Source organism: Anastrepha ludens, chromosome 6 (assembly GCF_028408465.1).
Source record: "Anastrepha ludens isolate Willacy chromosome 6, idAnaLude1.1, whole genome shotgun sequence".
NCBI lineage: Eukaryota > Metazoa > Arthropoda > Insecta > Diptera > Tephritidae > Anastrepha > Anastrepha ludens.
In genome coordinates, this window is record NC_071502.1 from 37,217,101 (window position 1) to 37,236,062 (window position 18,962).

General features: G+C 37.4%; 1 protein-coding gene across 2 annotated transcripts in view; it reads right to left on the reverse strand.

The window, feature by feature from the left end:
• LOC128867644 (BTB/POZ domain-containing protein Tiwaz) overlaps positions 1-13,309 on the reverse strand; it is a 146,037-nt gene extending 132,728 nt beyond the window's left edge. For both annotated transcript variants that reach the window (XM_054109065.1, XM_054109066.1), the window contains exon 1: positions 13,189-13,309. The gene's annotated coding sequence lies outside the window, so the exon portion shown is untranslated. The remainder of the gene's footprint in view (positions 1-13,188) is intronic.
• Positions 13,310-18,962: the final 5,653 nt, after the last annotated feature.

An 18,962-nucleotide genomic window follows, 5' to 3' on the forward strand; every position in this document is an offset into this window, starting at 1 on the left:
GAAGCCTCGACCTCCTACAGGATTGCCAATATAATGCTATAAGTTCACAGCATTACGAAAACAACCAACTTTATTCTATGTAAAATATTGGTTGGAGCACTAACGGGACATTGTCTCACTCCATATCGCGCAGCTAAAATGGGATTGGTCCAGAGCGGCGTATGTAACTTATGCGAAGAAGAAAGGGGTCCGTTAGAACAGCTCCTTTGACACTACACTGCTCTAAGATCGGTATACTTTTCATCTTTGAAGGAAAACATACAGCTGACCTACATCCTTTATACTTAATTCATCTGAAGTATTATTTACTATTCTAGCCTTAAGGAGACGACGTCTTACGCAATCAATTTTTATTAAATTATTGTTCGTCCTTTTAAACAAATTTTTCTTTATACCCAAATTTTTGCTTCACAATCAGATGATAATGCCATTTAAAAATATTATATGATTAAAATTATATTTTTGATTATATACCATGTATACTTATATAGTTTTACAATTAATATATTTTTATAAACAACTTCTTAGTTTCTAAAATAAAACAAAAAAACAATAGATTTTTCCGAATAGGTAGAAGTCCCAGGCAGACATATCAGGCCATTACGGTAAGTGATTGATGGTTAAAATGCCATTTCTAGTCAAAAAATCAGTCACAAAAGCAGATCGGTGAGATGGTGCATTATCATGCAATAAGCGACAGCTTCCTCCTTCGTGGTATTCAGAGCGAATTCGTCGAATGCGATGCAACAAACGCTTCAAAATGTCAAGATAGAAAATTGCATTGACGGTTTGGATCGTTGGCGCGAACTCCTTCTGGACAATTCCCTCGGAATCGTAAGACCAAATGAGCATCGACTTGATTTTTGACTTCTCCAAACGGGATTTTTTGGGTGGTGGCTCGTCTGGGGCCTTCCAGTCGGCACTTTGACACTTAGTTTCAGGTTCGTGTAGAAAACACCACGTTTCATCACGAGTTTAAATGTTATAAAGGAAGTTCTCGTCTTTTCTCACCTCTTTAATGAGGCCGTTCGAATCTTGAATTCTGAGAAAATTTTGGTCCTTAGTTATATTGTGCGGAATGAAACGTGGACAGACTATTCGTAAAAATATACGAACAATTTCTATGAAATTTTCGGTGATTACTGATTTTAGGCGGCCCGTACGTTCATTGTCATTTATATCCTCACAACCATCTCTGAAACGTGTAAACCATTCACACTCTGGCACAAGTTAGCCAATCATCGCTTTAAACTTTTGTAATCAATTCAAATGTTTTGGTAAACGTTTCACCGATTTTAAAACAAAATTTGATATTAGCACTTTGTTCGAAACTCATTTTTGCACCGTTGACACAAACATACCGAATGAACCGAATGTCACCAAGCTTTCACTGGAAGTCAGCTAGGGATGTGACTTGCAACACATTAACTCATTAAAAAATGGCGCCATCAAAAACAGTTTTATAACGCTTGTCTTCTTTATTTTGGACTTCACCTTGTATAAGCATATATATAATGTAATTGGTACTTACGCCCTGTTTTTGGGAGTTGGGTTCGTCCTCCCATTTGTGGTGTTGTTACTTTTTCTATTATTTTGGTGTTTCATGCACAGAGATTCGACTGTACGAACTTTCTAATGGTAGTCATGCACCAAACCATTCGTCTACGGCGGCCGCCCGCTTAGTCATATTAGGTGAAGTAAAAAGTTGTACGCATGTTTTCACTTTATTTTTATAATGAAATTAACATACCATAGTTTCGATTATGCGATTTAGAACAAATGTTCGGCGTTAATATGATAACTTGTGTCCATTTTTTGGAGTCAATTCTATAATTCCACAATTTAAGAATTTCGTTATTAATTTTATTTGCCCCAAGATATTTTCTGTATCTTTTATGCCATATTCACTTCTGGCCAATAGCCTATTTCGTTCAGGTCAGCTGATACATTCAGAATTTTCTTGAGGCCTGGCTTATTCAATAATTTCAAACGGGTTTTTGGTCTATCTTCAGTTACTGGACAATTGGCTTACCAGAGCGTACCTCATCTTCGACGTTCATATCAATAGAATGGAAACATTGGAACCACCGCTTGCGGCAGCCGTAGCCGAATGGTTTCGTGCGTGACTACATTTGGATTTCAGAGAGAGAACGTAGGTTCGAATCTCGGTGAAACACCAAAATGAAGAAACAAAGTTTTTTCTAATAGCGGTCGCCCCTCGGCAGGTAATGGCAAACCTCTGAGTGTATTTCTGCCATGAAAAAGCTCCTCATAAAAAATATCTGCCGTTCGGAGTCGGCTTAAAACTGTAGGTCCCTCCATTTGTGGAACAACATCAAAACGCACACCACAAATAGGAGGAGGAGCTCGGCCAAACACCCAAAAAGGCTGTACGAGTCAATTATACATATATAATATATATATATGTATATATGATAAAAATTCTTGGCTATCAATCATAAAATGAAATAAAAAAGGCGGAGATTCGCACTTCGACTTTAATATTTTTCTTGCCCTCTACACAGATTTTTCTAAGGCTTAAGCCTTAAGGTATCTCACCCAATATTGTTAGCTAAACTTGAGGGTCTTGGCGTTCACTCTCAACAGTGCCGTTTGATTTGCTAATGTGTGGTCTTATTCTTTTGTTGCTTCCTCGGGTGCCCCAAGGTAATGTTCTAGGCCCGTTACTATTTTTTCTATTTATTAACCTTCCTGTTTTTCAAAGTGTAATTTTCTTCCACACGCGGATGATCTGAAATTCTATTAAGAAGTTAAATGTGCCGAAGATTCAAACATTCTCAGTGGTTGTGGGCGTAATTAAAAGACCTGGGTGTCTACTGTGACTCCAAGCTCAAGTTCGCCACTCACTTTCATTTGAAATCGTTCGCAATGTTCGCCTTTATTCGTGGAAATAGATCTTGACTATCTTATCCCTGTTGCACTCGCCCTTAGTTCGGTCCAGGTTAGAATATGCACTATTAGTTTGAAGACCGTTACATGCAGTCTATATTAATAGATTAGAGTCTGTTCAGAAAACTCTTGTGCGCTTTCCTTTCAGTTAGATTAGGTTGAAGCGGTTGTCCACTGTGGGACACACTCAGACTCATAGCCCACTGTGATTTCGGGTGGGAACTTGTCCTTATCTCTCCTAAAACCAGTGTGTTGGTTGGTTAGGTTTTGTGGTGATTCTTCCAGAATCCAACTATCGCTTCCGCACCATTTTGTTGCCACATCCTCGTTGCCAACTTGTTTAACAGTTATTTACGGCATGACTATATCCAGTCTGCGCGGTTTAAGAACCTTATTAGGTTCTCGAACAGCGGCCTGCCCAGGGTTAACATTCTATCCTTCCAGGGCAAATGGAAGAGGAAATGGAAGATTGTTACCTTTTTCTCCGGTTGTTTACAACTATGACAGTATGTGATGCCCATTTTGGCTGCTTGTTCTCCGACAGACCAAAAGCCAGTTGTTACTGCCGATAGTCTCCATTCATCCCGTCGTTTCATGTTTAACAATATTAACGATTGTTTGAGGTTGTAGGTGGGCCATAACGTTCTGCTGATTTTGCATTTCGTCTGATCTCTCCATCTACAATCTGCGATTCGGAGGTATTTAAGGGAAATCGTACTCTTGACTGCACCTAATGGTGTGAATACCGATTCTGCAAGAGCGTTATTCATGGCAGATCCCCTTCTTGCCAGTTCATCTGCTTTTTCGTTACCTTCAATATTCCGATGTCCCGGCACCCAGATTAAGGTAACTTTATGTTTTACATTCAAGGTGGTGAGGCTATTCCTACTTTGATGCACCACTATAGAGTTTGTAGTAGCTGAATCCAGTTGGCTATCCGAAAGGCAGCTTGGCTATCCGAAAGAATAGCGACATTGCCCTTAAAAGAGAAATCTGCGATTAGTAGCCTACAAGCTTCCCCAACTGCCAGTACTTCCGCCTGAAAGACACTGCAGGTATTGGGGAGACGCACAGATTTTTCAATTTTAAGTCTATGAGAGTATATACCAGCTCCAACACCACGATCCATTTTAGAGCAATCTGTATAGACTGTAGTGTCGAAGTTGTTTAGGCGTCTTCTGTTGTTGATGTGTTTTGCCTTTGACCGTATCTGCTCAATAAAATTAATTTTAATGTCCCTCACGCATTATCCGCTGGAATTAATAGGGTTTGTGGACATGGTTAGCACTGTTTATAGGATGAATACTCCTTTTAGTAGGATACTAGCTCAATTTAATGCTTATTCTTTTTTCTAAGACTTTGATTTTTCTTACTCTAAGTCTAAGGTCTTCGTGTGTATCTACATATCTATCTTATAGTCTGAAGCAACCTGCTTGTTGATAAATAAATAAATGAATATCCATCACAGTGACTCATCCAATTCCAGTTCTCTCTATAAACCTACGACTAAGTTTTGATTTTACAAAAAACGTTGCAAAATCGATGCATAAAAAATGGTTTGCAGATTGAAAAAGAAAACTTCAAAATGTGTGTACTGATTCTAGAGGATTCCTTTGAAGAAAATAAAATAAATATAAATGAATACATGGACGTAATGACCAAATCAGAGTAAGTTTTGTATAGAACGTATATTATTTGTTGGTCGATTACCCGAGTTCGTTTCCAAATTTGTGGTATACGTCTTGATGTTGTTCTACTAGTGGAGGGGGAATCTACAGTTTCATTCTATGGTTGCATGTTCCATGGTTTTTATGAGAACCATTTTCATCACGGATATGCATACGGAGATTTGCCTTTGTATGCCGAGAGGCTATTATTTTCGAAGAAACTTTTTTCTTGTTTTTGAATTTTGATGCTTAGCAGCTGCACTTCTAATAAAACTGTTTGAAAAAGATATTAATCTTTGTAGGAGACCTGAGTAAACAAATCATACCTTAATTTTCATCAAAAGGATTGCAGCTCAGGTGCACGAATACTTTTCAACTTGAATGAATTAATAAGCGAAATTTTGCTTAGGTTTAAACAATTGCTTTGTGTGCACATTTTCCCATTTGAGTTAAGCCCTCATGAACTACACATTACCGCATTTACTATTTACTCTTCACAAGCCGGCTATTCAACTGGAAATGTTGTTTAATCCGCACTGACTCACAAATCTTACCACCGCACCGGAATTGACTTTTTATGGCTGCAGTGCTGCTTCTTACATTTTCTTTTCTGCATTTTTTATTTTGCCTCTATGTGCATGTCATTTGCTGGGTGTGCATTTGGTTTTTAATTTGCATGCACGGAGTTTGCTTCCTTCAACCGCTTACACTCTATATTGATGGCTCTTGCATATGTGTGTGTTTCTGTCTTTAATTTTTTGTGCTGCTGCCTAACAGCTCCACCCCTGTCTCTTGCTAATTTAACTGCTTCACTAGCTGCGTGTCCACGAGAGGTTTATTGTGTGCTTTTTGTTTGGTTACTTTTTGGTCTAATCGCCGTCGGCATTTCAACTTTGGTAACACCGGTTCGCCTGCCAGCCATAAAATGAGGCTTTAACATTTTGCTTTAGCACAAAATTGATGCTTATTTTACCGCATCTTTTCGCTGCCTGCTATTACCGCTTCCACCGCCACCGCCATCGCTCCAGCTGCCAGCCGTTGCCATCATTGCCGCCGGTGGAGCTGCAGCTGTTGCCGCCTCTGCCGTGCCGTAAATGTTGCTTTGGCTGCTTTTTTCATTCACTGCCAACAACGCAGCCGTCGCTGCCGCCGTCATCATTGTATTTCAACTGATTTTATATTTGATTTGAAATTAACGCCTCTAGCTAATTTGTAGAATTTACCTGTTTAAGCTTAAATGCACACACACACTGCGTTTTCTCATTGTCGAATTGAAATTTGTTCGAGGCTGTATTGTCGTTTCAAAGTTTAATAAATACACACACGCAGACACTCCCATTCTGGTGCATATATACAAAATAAATTGTTAGCAATAATGAACACGCACATAGACATATACATACACACGCACATATGGGTATCACAGATTTAATGTCTATTTTAGATATTCAAATACACACATACATACACGCTAAATAACACATAGTTCGCTTCAAAACTAATATAGTTTTCAAATGTTCTCGAGGCGTTGGCATTTATTCTAAAATTATGTACATCAAATGCAAAATGTTAAATTAGTGAATTGTGATATTTAATGCGGTCAAAATTAATGCACAAAAATTCGACCAAAAAAGACGAAGTTACTGTTATTATTAGATGAAGTTGTCAAATTTCGTGTGAAGGTTTTTGGGAAGTGTTGATAAGTATTCCAATGAGGTTTTATCAATCATATAAACTTAAAAAGCCCTCAAAGGTGCATTGTAATTATTTAAGAAAATGTCAAAAATTTAGAAAAAGTATTCAAAGGCGACCGCCGTAGTGGAATGGGTTAGTGCGTGATTACCATTCGGGAGAGCGTAAGATCGAGTCTCCGTGCATGACCAATACCAAAATGAAGAAAAAGTTTTTTCCAATAGCGATCGCTCTTCAGCAGGCAATGGCAAATCTCCGAGTTATTTCTGTTACGAAAAGGCTCCTCATAAGAAATATCTGCCGTTCGGAGTCGGCTTAAAGCTGTAGATCACTCCATTTGTGGAACAACATCAAGACGCATGTCGCAAATAGGAGGAGGAGCTCGGCCAAACACCTAACTGATGTAAATGCGTCAACTATTTATTTACTTATTTTTGTTCAAAGGTGGATAGCCATTACTTAAAAAATCCTGAAGGGCAACTGCCTTAAGTAACATAATTTAAACAGGCAACATAATTTGAAAACCTGTCCTTAACTGTGCTTGTACATATAAATTATATTATTTCAGACAATACAAACAAAAGATTCATTAATTAAGGTAAAATTGAACATTCTATCGGGAGATTTATAATTTTTGCAAAATAGCGTCGTACATTCATCATATTTGATATTTGTGAACTGGACAGCTGCAGGACACAAACAGTCAATGCAATGTAGTGCGTAAGGGTCAAAGTAAGGATTTTCGTCACTTAAAATATTTTTTTTTTTTCAACAGGTAAAAGAGTTGTTCAAAAACAGAATTGGATGATTTAATTTGCGTCACCTTGTAAAGGATGATCAATTTAGAGGTATCGAATTTTAAATTGAAATAAAAGAACGAAAATTCAAATTCATTGGGCAATCTTTATTATTTTTGTGTAGAACCATTCATGACATTTGTTTTTTAAAGATAACCCCTTTCAAATGTTGGCCGCCGCTGCACCGTAATTCGGCCATCCGTAAACACCAATTTTGAATGACTGGCTGGAGGACTTCGGTCGGCATCTCGTGAATCACTTTAGTAATGTTTGTTTCCCATGCCTCAATCGAAGCCGGTTTATCCACAAACTACTTGGACTTTACTAACCCCCAGAAATAAAAGTCCAAGATCACAAGATCTTGGTGGCCAATCCACAGGTCCAGACGAGAGATAAATTTCGCACCGAAACGACGACGCAGTAAATTCATTGTTTCACGAGCTGTATGGCAAGTAAAGCCGTTTTGTTGGAACCAATTGCTCTAGGGATCACGGGCTTCAATTCCGGCATCAAAAAGTCGTTTATAATGACGATATAGCTTCGTCCGATGATTCCTCCAACCCATATGCCGCACTAAACGGTTATTTTCAATGGATGTTATGGCTGTTCTTGAATGGCTGCGGGTTGCTCTTCAGTCTAAATACGACAATTTCACTTATTGACATTGCCATTAAGCCAAAAATGGGCCTCAACGCTGAACACTATAAGTTGGCCTGAGCGCGCGATGAATAATTTTCACAGACCGTCGATTTTCGTAAAAAAAGTGTACAATTTTTAAAAGTTGTTGAGGCATGTCCATGATGAAATGTCAATGAATACTGAAAAAAATCATGCATTTAATATGCCAGTAGTCACGCGTGATCTTTCAAAAAAACCCTATTGAAACAATACATCCAATCTGATCACCCTTTATTATGATGCATATTTCTTTAGATAAACAATTTTTGGAAATTGCATATTTTTAATTTTGAACTTAGTTTTTTAACAAGCTCCAGTCGCGCGCTATAGGTAAGCTACAGTATACAAACAGACAAGTAATGGAGTGCGTGCGTAAAAATGTTACCATGTCGCTTGAGATATTTCTTCCAGAGGTAAATCTCTTTTAAACTTATTGGACTTACGCTATGACTTAAACTAGCCGTACACTTTTTCTGTTGCAAAATTAGAAGTAAATAACTCACGCAATAAAAAGACGTAAAGTAGATAACAAAAATAGTTATATGCTATACCAAAAACTCTTTGCAGCAATTTTATTGGCAACAAAAAGCCATCGAAAGCTTTTGAGAATTGAAAAAAGACTGTTAAAATCGACATCCCTTCATGTTGTGGCAAAAAAGGTGAACAACTTTCAACACCTGCCCAACATACACAACGCTAGCGCATGCATGTAGCGCACCCCCCGAAAATGGCTTAAACATGCCGACTTACATATACATACACATGAATATGTACATCCGTACATTCATAGATAGCTGGAAATAAGAAAAGTTGTTACGGAAAGACCACAACGCAGTTTGTCACACTTGAAATAACGATGTGATACCACAAACACGCACACCCATACATATAAGCATAGAAACAATTCAATATAGTGTAGGAGTATACTTCTATTTTAGACAACAAAAAGTGCACAGTGTGTAGCAATGAGCAATTAGCTCTTCCGAAATTCAATTTTTGCGACTGCAAATCGGTGATAATCTCGACCTCGCCCAGCAATCGCAAACCGCCAAGTAAATTTCTGCCATTAAAAATTTTCTCATAAAATAATTTTCCAACCGGAGTTGACATGCAGCTGTGGGATAAAATTAATAGGCACTCACCAAATTGGAATTTTATATTCCGAAATCCCTGATAAAGGATGTATCATACATATTTTATTACAATACTTATACAATTTTGTTTTTGAATAACTTTTTTACTAAAAATAATAATAATAAATGAGGAAATCTTTAGTTTATCTTGAAAATGCCGATGAATTGGTCAACTGTGGAAGCAGAACCAATAATGGGAATCAGTTCTGCGAGAATCATGAATTGAAGAATAGAACTCTGCAGAACTGCAAAGTGTTTTGTGACAAACCCGAACAGAAAACGGTCGAACTTCCTTCCAAAAACTTGGTACAAAAGACGTTCGGTTGATGGTCGCTATTATTACAGGTCACAATCCATTTGGTAACCATATTACCATTATTGGAATCATTGAGAACCCGATTTGCCTATCTTGCTTAGAGAATCCGGATAGCACTAAGCATTTTCTCTGTGAGTGTCCTGCCTTTGTTAGAGCAAGGCTTACAAATTTTAGATTCCGATATCATCAGAGTGACTAACATACGTTCTCTCAAACTGGAGGATATTTTCAGATTTGCCAAAGAATGTGGCAGATCTAGCTAGCTCTATGTCTCTATTCTTTCTCTTTTTTTCTGCTACTTCTGTCCCTTCCTCCTTGACTATCTGCCCTCTTACTTTCCAGAGCTTTAAATACAATGGAATTTTTAGCCTTTAGGAGTTACAAAATCTCTCGGTGCTTCTTGGCTGACTTTTCAAATTCCAACTTCATAATATAATAATAATTAAATTGTATTTATGTTGTTTACAATTCCTCTATTCAATCAATAATTTTTGCTTAAAATTTTTACGCAAATGGTGTAAAACTGTTTTATGGTCGATCATTAATTCCTGGGAGACGCAGCGACTACTAATATGCCGTTCAACTTCGATTATTTCTGATCATTTGAAAATAAAAATTGCCTGAACAGAATCGACAGTATCGGCACCATAATTTTATCGAAATTTTCGACAGTTTCTTTAACACCAAAATACTTGAACGGAATCGACGAAACCAAAATTGCATGTAATTAGCTGTTACAGTAACGGCACTATAAATACCATTCACAATGCATTTTCGTCTTTATCAAAGAAAAAATGTAAAATGTATCGAATTTTCTCTTTGTTGACTAACATTATTAACACCGCGTAACTCACAACTGAATGGAACAAGCAAAAAATGGCAAAATAATTGGTTTAGGTAATATCACCTTGGCAACGAGCGTAAACTTTAAATTGTTTGATCGATACTTTACGAGATATATCACTACAGCGATCATCCGAGAAAATAATGGATTTCTTTTTCCCCAATCATTTTCTCATATTAAGCCACTGTATATAAAAGTATAGTCAATTAATACATACACCCGGTGGTGTGAGTTTGTGACATCGTGTTGCATGCGTTAGCTTTTTGTTTTTTCTTTACCCACTTTACAGTTTTTTTCGTACCTAAGCTATTGCCCCTTTAATGTGGGTGTGTTTGCGTGTATGCTGATACATATGTATATCATGGTGTGAGTGGGAATGAGTTTTCACACAAGGGAAGGTGTGAAGTTTAGTTACCACGATTCAGGGAAACCACGAACTAGTGGCACGAATTGGTATTTCATCGTCGATTGTGAACTAGAGCGATCGTGTTTAGATTTACATTCAGTTTAAAAGCAGTTTGAATAAAAATATGTTTTTTCTTTCAATTAGTTATTCTTGTCGAAATGATGTAACCTATGAAATTAAAGTCATACTATAATTTCCGCATTTAAATTACTATAAGCACAGAAACTCCGAGTTGCTAAGGATGACCAATCAAGTCGAGATTGCCTTGAAGTACGAAGAAGGATTCACTTCGAAAGGATTACCAGAATAATAGGGAGCTATTTCATCTAGTAATGGTGGAAAAGCATAGCCACGCTTCCTTCGTTATTGCAGGACTAGTTCCCGTAGACATTTTGTCGAAAGAAATGCAGAGAGTGTATTTAAGGTTATCCGAACTCGACGGTAGAGCAAGGCGTAAAGATATTGCTGGAGAAGAAACGCGCCTTTCAATCACCCAATGGCAAGACCGGCGGAACAGACCATCCATTCTTGCGACATGGGGGAACCATGAGGATATAATGTTCCACCTTACCCAATTTCTTTCAAGGTATGGGGTATTTCGAAAATAACTCTATAGATTCGGCCATGACAGTTTCCCAAACTACCCAATCTGTTCGGAGAGGCAAGAAGACGGTAATAACGTCGGAAAATTAAACGGAGAATTATACTTTCCATTTTATGCTGAAATCGGGTGATAACTGGAGTGAATCTGCACGCATGCAAAACATATACACAATGATGTAAGACGGAGACGTAACAAATATTTTAGCGGCCTTTGAGCTAACCAGCCCCATTGGGTAATACCTTTTTGGCAGCTCCGCGGGGAGATTGGTAGATTGTGGAGAGATTTATTAAGTAGGTGTAGCTGTGAGAGTAGGAGTCATACATATTCCTTTTTCGGTATAGAAATACTCATGAGAGTTTCCGACTAAAAAACACACACTTCGAAAGGATGACCACAACGTGGCCAAACATACGTGCCACGCACTTCCGAATGATAGTCACGCACCAACCCATTCGTCCACGAGGGACACACTGAGGCTCATAGCCCATTGTGATTTCGGGTGGGGAATTTGTCCTTATCTCTCCTAAAACCAGTGTGCACTTTTCAAAAATGTTGAAGATTCCTAATTTCCATAGTACTGAAATCTTCCAATTCATTAAAAAAATTGCCTTCCTAGAAGAGTATACCTTCGTCTGGGTAGAACAGGCCAATAGCACATAAAGTGCGAGATCGTCTCTCCCTCTTCCTCATCTAGTCAGCCTCTGCAGAACTCATCCCATCCTCTAGGCGTGCCTACCTATTAGGCAGTGCCCCGATATAACAGAGATCAGTGTGCTAAAACTGTGCTTATTTTGACAATCTCCAGGAAGATAAGTCACCTTTAGGTGAAATGACTCAGCCATTTCATGGCTATCTTGGATGCTGTCAACTGCTTTTCCAGGGATTTTATCACCGCCTGGCTATCAGTGAAAATGTAGATATCATATCCAGGTATATATCCAGATATCCGGAATACACTACAGTAATCGGTGAGCCGAAAATTGAAATAGATCTCTCGATGAAATATACACCTCCACCCAATCTACCTTCGAGCTTTGCGCCATCTGTGTATACAAGCCCTGTCTTACATCGTTCCGTTCCCACTCTTCCCTGAGGGTAGGGAGGGAGGAAGTGCATAGTTCACCGGTCCGGGAAGCTCCAAAATGTCAGCCAGGATTTTACCGTGGCCGTAGTCCGCTTTTGACCACTTACTAAAAGTTTCCGCCTTATAACTATAAGATACAAAAATAAAATAGTGATGTGTTGAGTAATCATTGACAATTTCTTAAGTTAAGTTAGGTTAAGTTAAGTTCAGCAAAGTCTACATTAACTACATAAGTTTTAAGTCTGAATGCTCTTACTTTTTTCTATTACTCGAAAACTTGACAAACTAGTTGATTTATTTTCTTCCGGACAAACGCTAATCAAAAAATATGAGAAATTAAACTAAATTTATTAGCCATTATTCTGAAGATGTCGTTGCAGTTTCAGCGAAGAAATAAGTAGGCGAATTGAAGTTAACAATGAAAAGGCCATGCAATACTGATACGGCAAATTTCTCTTAGCCTTAGTAAATTTGTTAATCGGCAAATTCAACAAAGTAAAACACATGGAAATTAATTATTGGATACCCAAATATTTCAAAAAAGTAGAGGCTAACTGGTCCAATTTCAGTTACATTTTGGGCTATTACGCACCAATTGATGGAGTGCAAGCACACTTTTTTTCTAACAAATTTTTTTCGTCGTTGCTATTGCCGGTGTACGCATATCTGTGCACGCACTTATTAGTCTCGATGTGTTTGTGTGTGTGCGTAACACGTGACTGCTTTTCTTCATTCATGAGGGTGCAACAAGTTGCCACTTCCACTTCATGTTCACAACTTTGTATTTGACTTTGGTAAAGCAAATTTTTTAACGTAATTAAACAAATGAAATTCTTATTTTTATTTTGTTATAAAAAGTACCAATCAAGATTGTGTAACAAAAAGTAACAAAAGTGCGAAGAGCATTTGTACAAAATTTTTCGCTATCTAAACAATCAATTTATAAATATTGTTGCTAATTCATGTTTGATTAAATTCGTTGCTACATCTTCGTTCACAAACGACTCCATTTGCTTTTTGTTTTTTATTAATTGATAAACGAATTTCATTAACTTACATTTCTCATCCTTCTATGGGGTCTCAATGATGTTAAAGCGCCATTTGTTTCGTTAGAAGTGATACATTTACAGTTTTTCCACAAGCCACAACACTCCTTTAACCGCTCAAAACAACCAACACTAAACACCATGAAAAAGCAGCGAAGACTGAGCGACGCAGCGCACAAACAAACAACAAGCGTAACAACCCACCAACCAATCACAACATCAATAGCAACAGCAACTAAACAACCGACAACTCCATCAAACTGGTTGCAAACGAACCGTTTTATCGTCTGTTCGAAGTGCCAGAGAGCGTTGTTGAAGAGGAAATGAAGCATGAGGTCGGCAATGGCGCGTCAGCAACAGCTTCCGGCATTTAGTCGGTTCAAACAAATCCGTATTGTGCTTGTGTGTTCGTATGCCGGCGTTTGCACGCAACTCGAAGTGTCTGTGTGTGTGTGGGTGCGTGCGCGTTTGCCTTGCGAGTGCTGGAGATGTTAGAAAAAGAATCCTCGCTTGAGGCAATCTGCATTGCCCCAGGTTATGCGCTGAATGGAATTTTAATACAAACACATCTAGTTGTAAATGTATATATGAATTTATGTGCACGTGCGTCGAAGGTGGGAGGGTTGGAGAGCTAAAGGTCTCGAGGTGCGACCGCAGGCCAAAAATGTTGCTTTGAGACTTGTGCTATTTAAATAAATGCACACACATATATTTTGTTCAAAATACGTACACGTGCACGTACGAAACATTTAAATATGCAGAAAATTCTGAGTTTCATTTCGGTTTAATAAACGTGCAGTCGAAAAATGAGACAAGTTATTTAGTTTTTTTGCAGGAATTTGAAGTTAGTCTCCGAAAATATGTACATATATCCAGCCAACTCAATGAAGAAAGGTGTGTTATTAACTTTCAGTAATACATAAATTTTTTGACAAGAGAATTTTTTTTTTTTGAATCTATGAGTTATTTTTCTTAGCGCTTAAGTCCTACCTCTTAACTAAGATGGACACTTTTTTTAAATTATATTAACTGAGTTGCCGAATAGACAGTGCTATTACTTTCACTGCTGAGATGTGCTGAGAACTGGAATATTTTTCACAAAGTGCCCGAAGACTCACTTTTTCATGAATTTTCACAGCCTTTTTAAAAAAATATTAAAAATTGGATTTCTGATTTATGAGACATTTTTTCTTAATAAAAATTCTCAGAAAGATTTTCTTACGGATTTAATATTTTTAAATAACAAAATTTTAAACACGCCCTTTTAAAAAAATTATTAAAAATTGTATTTTTTATTTGTGAGGCATTCTTCCTTTACAAAAATTAAAAAAAAAACTATGAAGAAAATTATTATTGATTTAAATTTATTAGATAAAACAATTTTAAAATACGACGTTTTCAACAAATTTTTGAAAATTATATTTTTTATTTGTGCTGCATTCTTCCTTTACAAAAAATAAAAAAATAAAATAAAAAAAAAAATTCTTATTGATTTAAATTAATTAGATAACACAGCCTTTTGAAAAAAATAATTATAAAAATTGTTTTTTAGTTTTCTGATCGTCACAGCCAAGAACTCCAGAAGATGGTTTCTAATTAAGATCGAAGTATCGACAAGTAAATAAAAGCGAAGAATAAATAAAGGCATCAATTAATAATTAATTAATAAAAAATTAGTTTAAAGGCAGCAATTGATAAATAAAGGTAGTGATTTGCTGTTTTGTTGTTAAATAGATCCATTTCATTTTCTTTTATGTCTCCTAACCTGATCATCTCATTCCAATTAATCCTATGTCATTCCATTTCATTTCGGCTAATTTTATTCCACTTCATTTCATTGCGTTTCTTTTCAAATATATCATTTGAGTTTAATTAATTTTTGTTTTTCATTTCAGTAACTTTATTTCGATTAACTTTACTTTGCTTTATTTCATTTCACTCACATTTCCTTATTTTCATCATATCATTTAATGTTATATTCCATTCCATTATATTTCAATTAATTTCATCTCAATTCTATTTAATTTTAATCCTTTCTATTAACCGATTTCATTTCGAGTAATCTGACTTTTAGTTTATTTAGTTTCATTTTATTTCATTTCATCTCGGTATATTTCAGCACGTTCCAATCTATTCCATCACATTATTTTGTATTCTGTTTCATTTCATTCTATTTCGTTTTAATCGATTTCATTTGGTTTCATTTCATCTCGATTTATCTAAGTTTAATTTTATTTAGTTTCACTTTATTTCATTACTGTTCGATTCCATTTCATTAAGTTTCATTTCTATTCCATTTAAATCATTCCGTTCCTTTTTAACAGAATCCATTGCGATTAATCTGGTTTTTATTTTATTTGGTTTCACTTTAGTTTATTTCATCTCTGTATATTTCAACACGTTTCATTCATTTACGTCAAATTATTTCATATTCTGTTCCATTTCATCCTATTTCAATTTATTGAATTCGGTACCTTGTTTTCCCTTCTAGTCTTCTATTCCATTTAATTTTATTCCGTTCTTTTTTAACAGATGTCATTTCGATTAATCTGATATTTATTCTATTTAATTCCACTTTATTCATTTCATCTCAGTCTCCTTCAGCACGTTCCATTCTGTTCTATTAAATAGTTCCATTCCATTCCATTTCATTTAATTTCACTATATTCGTCCCATCCCAATTCAATTAATTTCATTTCATCGAATTCCTTCTCTTCTGTTTTATCTCACTTAATTCAGTTCCACCTTATTTCATTTATTTTAATTTCATTCCATTGTATGCCTTTGATCGATTTCTTTTCATTTATTTTAAGTTCGTCTCACTTCGTTTAGAACTCGCCACTGGTTCGTGTTCCCCTAATTCTAGGCGTAAACAATTTTCTCGCGTCGCATGCAACAGTTCCAATAGCAACAAGCTTAAATGCGAATTGTACGATGTTGCACGCTTATCAAACTGGCAACATCTGAATTATCACCACCAACGGCAGCAACGCTGCAACTGTGCCCCGTGCAACGTCATAGCTGTCAATGTGTACACGTGCATACATATTGTTGGTTTCGGCAGCGACAACTGCAGCAAATTGTTGGTGCGCTGCAAGTGTGTCGAAATTTTCGCATTCCACCTCTAATGATTACATCTAAGATGATGCGGCGCTGCTGTAAAAACAAAAACATCAATAACAATTTGCCATAAGCAACAGAGTTGCAACCGACGATTTGCTTGCCACATTTGCCAGAATCAACAAAACAGTATGAACCACATATACACACACACTTGCACACTTATACACACACGGTCTTACTTTGGCACTTGTAAAAATTTCCATAGAAAATAGAGAATCCCCGTTAGCTATAAAATTGGCCACAATCACGAGTCCACACCAACGCATGTGCACAAACACAAGCAAAATTAGCAACAAGCGCTACAACGGCATCATTAGCCACTGGCCGGACAGCACTGAGCTGCCCGCTACACCACAAACGGCATCGATAATATCCATCTCTATCACCCGCAAAAGTTAGAAGTGCACGAACAACTAAACAAACACGAAGCTAAGCTGTGATACCCCACCCAACATAAGCGACGGAGCAGCGCTGATGCAGTGCTACAAGTTACCACACTACACCACACCTCACCACACCTCATCGAACTACATATGGCAAACCACAAGCAGCTCAATCTCAGAAGTTGCCGCAGACGCAGCCGCGGATTTTGTTTCAGCAACTTCAGAGCTGCAACCAACTACGCCATCGCCGGTTTGGCTGGTTGCCTGCGCCAGATCCGCTGGCACCTTCTGCAACACCAGCACCATTCTACTCTGCTTACTTGCCATCCATCGCCTTACCTCGCCTTGCAGCGCCCACGGGCCTTTCGCTCGTAATTATAATATTTCATCCCAAATGTGACCGCCGGCACTGCACCAATGATGGATTTCAACTCTGAAAATAATACACAGAGCCACTGCCAACCAACCACCAGCGCCACACGGACGTCTGCATATACGAGTTTGTATATATTTAAGTTGACAGTGTTTGGTAGTTGGCTATATGTGTGTATGTGTGTATTCGTGTGTGAGTGATTGTGGCGTTCCTCAGCGCACAGCTCGCTGCCGCTTTGATGGCCAGCGGCTCTACCATGGATGACCCCGGGCGGCACAAGTGCTGATTATGAATAAAAATTTTATGTTTTGCTCTCATTTTCTCCTCTCTGTAGCCCCGCAATATTCCTCTCCATGCAGTGCTAGCTGCGAGGCACGCTGGTTGTTCGTCGTATTCTTATTTTTATATTTTCTATTCGCTTGTCTGCTGTTTTGTTGTGATTGCTTTGTTTCTTTTTATTTATTTTTTGTTTCTTGTGCTTCTTTGTTTTGTTTTTATGTATGGTTTTATTGTTACATATTTTATTCGCGAATATTTGCACGCTACAATCGGTGATGGGAAATTTGATGGAGAAATGAAGTATTTTTAGTATCTTTGAAGGTGTTCCAATTTACACTGTATTGGTCGATTATTTCTTACCCCACTCTTTGCCCCGGCATAATTTTATATATTATTTTATTTATTGTTTGTTTTATTTCCACTCACTAAAAAAAAACTACTGAACAATGTCAAAATGAACTTGGTCTGTAATTTTGGGAACTTGGGTGCCTTAAAAAAATATTCGCTTCTAGAATTTCGCTAATGAAAAAAGAAACTCGGAATCGGTAACCAGTCAGACAAATGCCTTCGCATCATCTGTAAAATATTCTGTCGGAACACCAGCAGCAATGACGCGCTGTGGAGACCAACGAATAAGGAACCCATCCTATGGTAAATCAAACCCAGAAAGTGGTGATGGATGGGGTATAGGCTTAGAAAACCACCAGATAGCAACACGCGAATGGTACTGGACTGAAACCCGCAAGGGAGCGGAGCACGTAGTAGGCCAAATAATACTTGCGGAAGGTCAATGTTGTGCTAGTCGGTGAGCTAGCAGATGCTGACAACGCATGAAACGGCGCAAAAAAAAAAAAAACAATGGATGAGTCTTGTGGAGGGCCTATGCAAAAAAAAAAGTCATAATTATAGGATTCCGAAAAAAGTGTGCACAGCAAAATTGGTCCATATTGTATGTTTAGTTGTATGATTTCAGTCGCCCGATTGCGCTTTTAAAGCAATAATCACATGGTTCTCTCTCGCGATTTCTTTTAAAGTAGGCATTCTGTTCTACGAGGGTTTCTATTTATTCTGGCCTTGGGCATTTCTAGTGTTATCAGGCGCCATCGCAGGTTTCTATTGGAGAGTTTGACATATTTTATTTAGTGTGTGAACCATATTAGTGTGGTTTTTAGTTGTCATAAAAATTCATTTCGGCAAAAACGGAATTAAATATTTTGAAAGTGCTGTGCGATTATTTTTCACTATTTTCGACGTGGATTAACAAGTCAAGAAAGCATCAATGAACCAAATAAACTAGTACAATGAATTTTTTCCTGGTCGCAGCTCGTTCACCAAAGAAGTTCGGGAACGTCGTCCAAAATCGGTTGTTGCGCCAGAAAATCGATGAAGTACGCGAAACGATTAAGTAAAATCGTCATGTCGTATACCGCTAAGGCATAATTAGACTTTAGTAAGGCGAGCATCAATAACATGATCCCCTCGCGGTAAAAGACTTCATAGAAACGTGACACTACAAAGAAGTTCGACAATTGGTTGAAACGAGGACCAAAATGCGTTGATCATCATGAAAAATATTTCGAAAAACATTTTCAACTTCCAATGCTAATTTTTTGTTAGGACATAAATG